Source organism: Elephantulus edwardii, unplaced genomic scaffold (assembly GCF_000299155.1).
Source record: "Elephantulus edwardii isolate Elephantulus edwardi_28Jun2011 unplaced genomic scaffold, EleEdw1.0 scaffold00076, whole genome shotgun sequence".
Taxonomy (NCBI): domain Eukaryota; kingdom Metazoa; phylum Chordata; class Mammalia; order Macroscelidea; family Macroscelididae; genus Elephantulus; species Elephantulus edwardii.
Genome location: NW_006399826.1, coordinates 6,873,554 through 6,881,829, shown reverse-complemented (window position 1 = coordinate 6,881,829; position 8,276 = coordinate 6,873,554).

The following is an 8,276-nucleotide window of genomic DNA, read 5'->3' as shown; positions in this document are numbered from 1 at the left end:
AAGAAAGAAAGAAAGAAAGAAAGAAAGAAAGAAAGAAAGAAAGAAAGAAAGAAAGAAAGAAAGAAAGAAAGAAAGAAAGAAAGAAAGAAAGAAAGGCTTCAGAAAGGAGAAGGTCCTCCTCTAAATCTTGTATTCTTTCATGGGACACAGGACAGTGAGGCGGTCACGTTAGTCATGCTGTACTAATAAAGGGAATGGAACAAAATCAAAATTAACAAATGCTGTGTTGTTTGGGGTTGTTGAGTATGACCCATAGAGACCCTGTGGACAGCAGATCTGAACCCTGTCCTATCCTGTGCCATCTTCACACTTTCTAACACACTAGAGCTCATTGCAGCCGTCACTATACGAATACCCGGTTGAGAGTCTTCGTCTCCTTTGCCAACACTCTGCCTTTCCAAGTGTGATGCCTCTCTATTTCCAAGGAGTAGCCTCTCCTAGTAACACGTCTGAAGCATGAGAGGTAAAGCTTTATCATCTTTGCCTCCAAGAAGCACTCTGGCTACACTTTCTTCAAGATGTAGCTGTTTGTTGTTTTGGCGATGCAAGGGATGTTCAGTACTCTTCTCCAACATCACAGTTTAGAGCCATCAATTCTGTTATCTTTATTCATTGTCCAGATCTCAGATGCACAGGAAGTGGTAGGAAAGACCATGACCTGAATCACACTCATCTTAGTATTCAAACTGACATCACTGCTCCTCAATAATTTCAAGAGGTCTCTGATTACAGACTTTCTGAGTGAAATATGTCTCCTGATTTCTGGACTGCTAGCACCAAGGGTGTTAATTGTGGAATCAAGTAAGATGAAGTTGTTGACAGTTTCAATCTTTTCTCCATTTATCATGATTCTGTATATAGGTCCAGTACTAAAGATTTTTGTTTTCTTGACGTTGAGATGTAATTCATATTGAAATCTGTATTATTTGATCTTCTGCAACAAGTGCTTCAAGTCCTCCTCACTTTCAGGAAGCAAGATTGTGTCATCTGCATAATGCAGGTTATTGATGAGTCTTCCTCTGGTCTCAATGTCACTTTCTTCATAGAGTCAGTCAGCTTCTCTAATAATTATCTCAGAATACAGATTGAATAGATATAGAGAAAGAATACAACCCTAACACATTCCTTTCTTAATTTTAAGCCGTGTAGTGTTTTCTTGCTCTGTTCCCACAACAGCCTCTTGGTCTAGATGTAGGTTTTGTATGAGCACAATTAAGTGTTCAGGAATTCCTATTCTTCTCAATGTTAGCCATAATTTGTTATGATCCACACAGTCAAATGTCTTTGCATAGTCAATAAAGTTTAAACAGACATTTCTCTGATATTCTTTATGTTCAGCCAGGATCCATCTGACATCAGCAGTGATATCCTTTGTATCACAGCCTCTTCTAAATCCTGTTTTAATTTCTACCAGCTCCCAATCTATGTACTGTTTTAGCCATTTTTGAATGATCTTCAGCAATATTTTACTTGCATGTTATAGCCATGATATTGATCAACAATTTCCACATTCTGATGCAATACCTTTCTTGAGAATAGAAACAAATATGGACTTCTTCCAATCCATTGACCAGACAGATGTCCTCCAAATTTCCTGGCATCGACAGCTTCTGTTAATTGAAACAAGTCAGTTGGTATCCCTTTGATTCCTGGGGTCTTATTTTTAACCAATGTCTTCAATGAAGCTTCTACTTCCTCCTTCATTACCATTGGATCCTCATATGGTACTTCCTGAAATTTTTCAATGTCAGTCAATTCTTTTTGATACAGTGACTGTGTATTCCTACCATCTTCTTTTGATGCTTCCTGTGTTATTTATATTGCTCATCATCTTTCAATACTGAGATTTGAGGCTTAAATTATTTTTCTGTTCTCCCAGCTTGAGAAAGCAGAGTGGGTTCTTCCCTTTTATTTTCCAATTTCATCTTTCTGAACATTCCATTATAATGCTTTGCTTTGTCTTCTTGAGCTGCCCTTTGAAATCTTCTGTTCAGCTCTTTTACTTTGGCATGTTTCCCTTTACTTTGGCTTCTTGACATGCTAGTGCAATTTTTAGAGTCTTTTCTGACATCCTTTTTTTAAATTTTTCCTTTCTCCTCTGCCTTTGCAATGAGCTCTTGCTCTCATCATGGAGGATAACATTGATGTAATTTTACAACTCATCTGTCTTTGATCACTGGTGTTCAATACTGCATATCTAATCTTAAAATGACTTTGAAATTCAGATGGAATAGATCCATCTGCATATTTTGGTTCTTGTAACAGGTAACAAATAGAAAGAGCAAAAATATGACTGGAACTTGGATCCATGTCACCACTGAGTTCCTAAATTAATCTAGACTTGTTACTTGAGCTCTTATTGGTAGATCAATTGATAGGTAGATAAACAGGTAAGTAAGTAAGTAGGTAATTCTTATTCATCAAGACCTAAGTATAACATACATATCAAACCATGGCCCAATTTCTGTCATGCTCACCATCAGGGTCATGTCCATCTTTGTGACTATTAAGTTAATTTGTCTCAATAGGGTTTCTTTTGTCTTTCTTGGCCCTCTATGTGATGGAATATGATGTATTTGTCCAGATACTGATCCCTGCTGATGATATGTCCAGAACAAGTAAGCCAGAAAGTCTTCTGCTGTGATTTATAGGATTTTTACAGTGGATAAATTTTGGAAATAAATCATCAGTTCTTCCTAGTCTGTCTGTCTTTGCAAGCTCTGTTGAAACCTGTATATCATGTGTGATCTTGTAGGTATTTAAAATATTGGTGGCATAACATTAATTATCACAGCAACATAGAAGCCACAATAATATGGTAAACTGATAAATTATTGGTAAATTTGCTTTTCCATAGCATACTTATTTTTTCCTATGCTTTATAATTATTTGTGGTATATATTCTGTGTCCTGTATCCTAAAATATTCTGGGATAGTTATTATTAATAAATAATAATTTTTCCACTTTGTACCATTGTTTTTACCATACAAATCTATGTAAATACATAAATATATACAAACACTCAAATATAGGGAGCTCTAGTGGCCTAGTGGCAAGAAGATGCACTGCAATCCTGAAGGCATGAATTTCAAGTCCACCAGCTGCTTCACAGCATAAAGAGTGGCAGTTTCCTCCCAAGAGATTAACTACCCTTGAACGAGCTCTGACTTGATAGTACGCAACAACAATAACCCACATATAAACACACATAAAAGAATAAGGCTAATGGAAAAGGCTGGCTCACAGTCTTACCCTATTGAATTGTAAACACATTGAATGAGAACTCCATTATATTTTGCAATTTACTGCCTCCAAAAACATACCAGAGGGTCGGCTATGGATAAGTTCATCGATGGCGTACAACCATAACAACAATATATAGCTTAATGGTAAGGATTTTGTCTGACAATGCAAGGAACTTAGTTCAAATCTACCTGCACCACAGAAGAACAATGGAAAATCTCCTCTCATGTAGTTTACTGCCTCTGAAAATTAACTTGAGGATCAGCTATGGATCTGTTCCAACTCAACAGTACAAAATAAGAACAACATAGCTGTTTCAGAACTCAATATGATAACTGCCATGAGTTGTACAAAGACAACTTCCCTAAGATTATTTTATTTAGCACAATAGGTAATCATATATCCTATCATCTTCTAGCACTGGATGTGGTATATACCTTATTTTTGTTGTGTACCGTCAAGTCAAAACCGACCCATAGCTGATGCTCCAGTGAATTTTCACAGGCTGTAAATGGTGTGAGAGAAGATTGCTCATACTTTCCAGAGCTGCTGGTGGATTCATACGTGTGCCTTCTGGGTTGGCAGTGCAACTCCTGATCACTAAGCCAATCTTAGAAGAGGTGAAAAAAATGAGAGACATGAGCTCATATAAAGCAATCGTAATCTTTGAGGGTAGAAGCATTCATTTGGATCAGAAGTAATATATATATATATACATACACACACACACACCATATATTTGGCATTGTAATTAGTACCAACAGTCCAATAGACAAGACTCCTGGGGGAACAAATAGTTAAATGCCTTAACTGCTGCCCATAGATTGTTGGTTAGAATCCACTCAATTGCTTTCCAGGAGAAAGAACTCGAAATCTACTTCTATAAAAAATACGGACAAGAAAGCCATGTAAGATAGTTCTACTCCATCACCTGAAATTACAATGAGTCAAAATTGATTCAATGGCATCCAGCAGTAACAGTCTAGTGAAGCTATTGCTCCTTCTTGGGACAGTCATCAAAATCAAACTCATATTCTTTTTTATATATACATCTTTCTCCCAAGTTTGTTTTATACTGAACAAGTACAAAGTCGAAATGATATCACTTAACCCCAGATATTCTTCTTACATCTATTGTTTATGCCTCAGACTGAGCTCCGAGATTCAAAAATCTTTCTTTACCCTGAGTTTTGAAAATCTATTTTAAAACTAAAAAGCTGAAAATTGACTTTTTTTGTCCTCTGTTGTTCTGTATGACCTCTGTTCCCTGAGGCAGAAAACCCAGACTGCCCTGTATGTTGCAAGAAGACGGGTGGGGAAGGATGATGGGGACGAAATAATTTCCTGGGGTGAAAGAGAGATAAAAGGATAGAAACCATCATTTCTACATGTGAAAATAAATTGCTAAATATGGACAAATTACAGAGGGATCTTTCCTGAAGAAATTATGTTGTGTAGATTATTGAGAAAAAAAATATTAGTAGAAAAGAAGACAAAGGAGTTTTGGTGGGGCAACATTAAAGCTCTCAGCTACTAGCTGAGAGGTTGAAATCTAATTACTGACTCTGTAGGGCAAAAAATTGGTGATCTGCATCCACAAAGATTATAATCAGGAAGCTCTATGGGACAGTCCTCTTCTGTCACATGGTGTCACTGTGTCTCAAGGACCACTTGACTAAAACCCTCAGCAGGATAGATTGATACAATGAAAGCCACAATGGTCTTGAACAAAGCAAGGATTGTGCTTTTGGTGCAGAAGAGGTAAAATTACAATCTCAGTGTTCATAAAGTTGCTCCGAGCTCTAGTTGTCTCAAAAGCACTTAACAACAAGAGCACCAAGAACAATGGGAAAGAAGGCAGAGGGACTTCCTGGAAGAACATGTTCAGAGAGAGGATGCTAAATTTCCTGTTTCAATGTAGAGTCAATCAATGGTATAGACTTAGGGGTGTTTTTTGGGTGTTTGTTGTTGTTGTTAACTTATTCCACACTTTCTGAATGAGATGTTAACTCACAATGTCTCAGTTTCATTTGTCATTATACTTTGACAAAACTATTGGGCAGTCAACAGGAAGTCATCAAGTGTCTTCAGGTGTCAGTGATGACTCATTAACTGATTTTTCTAGCTACCTTCTGCTGCATCAACAAGGGTCAGATGACATCATTCTCAGGTCCTAAGCAAAAGATCTTCACTGGATTAAATTGAGAGGAAGAAAAAGAATAACAAATATTGGTGTGCAATGGTGAACTTAAAGGCTTTGATTGGAACCTATAATTGATCTCTCCATGAATACGTCTGTGTGTCTATGCTGTCTGTCTAAGGTCTGTCTCAGTCTTTGTCTAAACTGACTTTCTCACTGAAATTTTGAATGCAGTTGTTTTTCTTCCCTTTTCTTCACTTCAAGAGAGAGCCTCCCCTAAGAACATATTCCAGTTCCCTTTCCCAGGCTGCCACAGCTCTTTAAGCAGACATTTGAAGAACTGTCAGAATCAGGGGACAGAGAGCAGAAAGGGCAGACAAGGGAAGCAGAAGGCAGTGCAAAAAAATGGGAAGTGCTGCTGTCGCTGGCCATTGTGCCAATTTCATGCTTTCACACCTTTGAATGAGTGTTCAAAGTGTTTCATTTTGGGAGCCTCAGACAGTGGAACACTGATTGCAATGGCTTGAGGCATTTCAGGGCACAGCTGGCCACTCGGCCACCCCTGTGTCCATGGCAGTTTTCTAAAAATAAGGGAAATAAAATATAGGTTATTTTCAGCTCTGATGGGTGAACCTCACTGTGAACAACTGCAGGATCTGTGTTGTGGTGCGTTTCCCACCCCCACCCTTCCTTCTCTCATTCTCTTTTTTTCCCATATACTGCCCAAGCTGCATCTTCTTTGAGGAAGATGATTCTCCTTTCACATCCCATGGAAGAAAGAGTAAGAAAAAGCTTCCCATTAAGAGAAATAATAACAAATCCTGAGCCTGGGTTATCCCAGTGGTATAGCTAGTCTCATGGTGCCATGTTTGCTCAGAGAAATAAGAAGGAAAAATAGAGCTAGAAGACAGAGCAACACCCTTGAAGCAACTGTTGATGTTTGGCACGAGCTGGAACATTGTAAAAATGGAAATAGAAAGCATTTAAGGGAATGAATGGATTTCTATGAAATGAGTTTAAAAACAGAATTAAAATTGTATCAAATTATTTTTGTCATATTACCTTTTGGAATAACGTATAATAGGAAATATATCTCCCAAACTGTCCTTCCTCTTGTGTGCTAACCTGGAGATTTCCATAGCAGAAGATCTGAGATCTGGATCTAGCTATGTTGTATGACACTTGGCAAACACCCAAGTTTTCAGCCTATACGGACACGTGGCTCAATGTCTTTATATGCAAAGAAAGGGTTAAATGCATATTTTCCTAAGAGTGTAAAATCATTGAACTAGTTAAAGCTTGAAGAAACTGTAGCGATCAATTACTAAATGTATTGTATTTTACAGACGAGCAAGTTATTGGGTCACACAGTTGGTTCGTAGAACATTCATGATAAGAACACAGCTGTTCTAATTACTGACACATGTGCTTTATGCACTGTTGTTATTATCATCACTTTTGCTTCGTATAAATCTTTCATTCTTATAAATATGGTCCGTGCATCCCTTCTCCAACTGCCAATATCCTAATTCATCCAATACATTTCTTCAGAATTGGCCTTTTTTTTCTCTATTTCCCTCAGATTCCTGGGTGGCATAAGCAGTTTCAGATGAGAAGACAGTCTAAAGGTAGCCACAAAAGAAAGGCCTAATCATTAACTTTCATAGAAATATGTTAATCAAGAAAAATTCTTGGAACACTTCTAAATTGTAACATGTGGGCTTTCAATGAACAAGAATACATTCAGCAACTTTTGTTTTCTTCTCTTAAATACTTCTCTCACATATCTCAATAACATCTACTCAACCACTTGAACAAACTAAGCATATTTTCATCACTGCAACCTATTCTGTCTGCTTTTTGAGAAATAGAACTCCTCTTCTTTTAAACTCTGTAGCACTTAAGAAAGTATTGGACACTTAGGTTAACTGACTCTAAAGTCAGTGAATAACAGACATAACAAAAGTATCTCACTCGTATTTATTTGAGCCACATATCCCTATATGCAAAACCAAGGTGGTAATAGTATTGAGTTTTAGGGACTTAAGTTCAAACTAAATTTATAAACATAACACAGAGCAGTACTTGACACATAGTAAGCTCAGTATTAATCTTGACATATTTGATATTATTTGATGGTGCTGATAATCCCAATAATGATGCTTTGAGGTGATGATTAATTCTTTTCTGGAGGGGCACTAATCTAATTCTCAGACACAACTATTCCTAGAAGGAACTTTCTGCAAAGGAAATAAACAATTAAGCCAATGGTTTCTTCATCTTTCTTTAAAGACAATTTCAATTCTTAATTCCCTGGATGCTGAAGTGTTTCTGGATTTCTTAGAAATAAATTGAAAGTACAATAGGATGCACATTTCTAGAGCAATGAAGCTTTCAATGTTTTGCCCTTAGGGTTTTGATTTACGTTTAGTTCATAGGGAATTAACACTGAACTTCAGTGATGCTTAACAAGTTGCCTTTGAGTGGATTTAAAATCGTGGCAATCCATGTGTGTGAGAGTAGAATTGTGCTTCACAGGAATTTTGATGGCTGGCTTTAGAGAAGCACACGAGCAGGTCTTTCTTCTGGAGTATCGCTGATGGACTTTAATCTCCATTTTTCAAAAATGACTAGCCACGCACATTAACAGTTTTAACTACGCAGGGAATTTAGTTGATAAAAAAAAAAGAATTGTTTCTTATAACTGTTGCGGTTCTGCCATCAGGTGCATTGGTTCTGACTCATAGCAGTCCTATGTGCAACAGAACAGAACAGAACAATGCCTGCTCTTACACTGTCCTCACAATTGCACCATCGTCTTATAATCCAGCTCATTGTTGCAGCCACTGTGCCAATCCATCGCTTTGAGAGCCTGTCTCTCTTTCATTGACT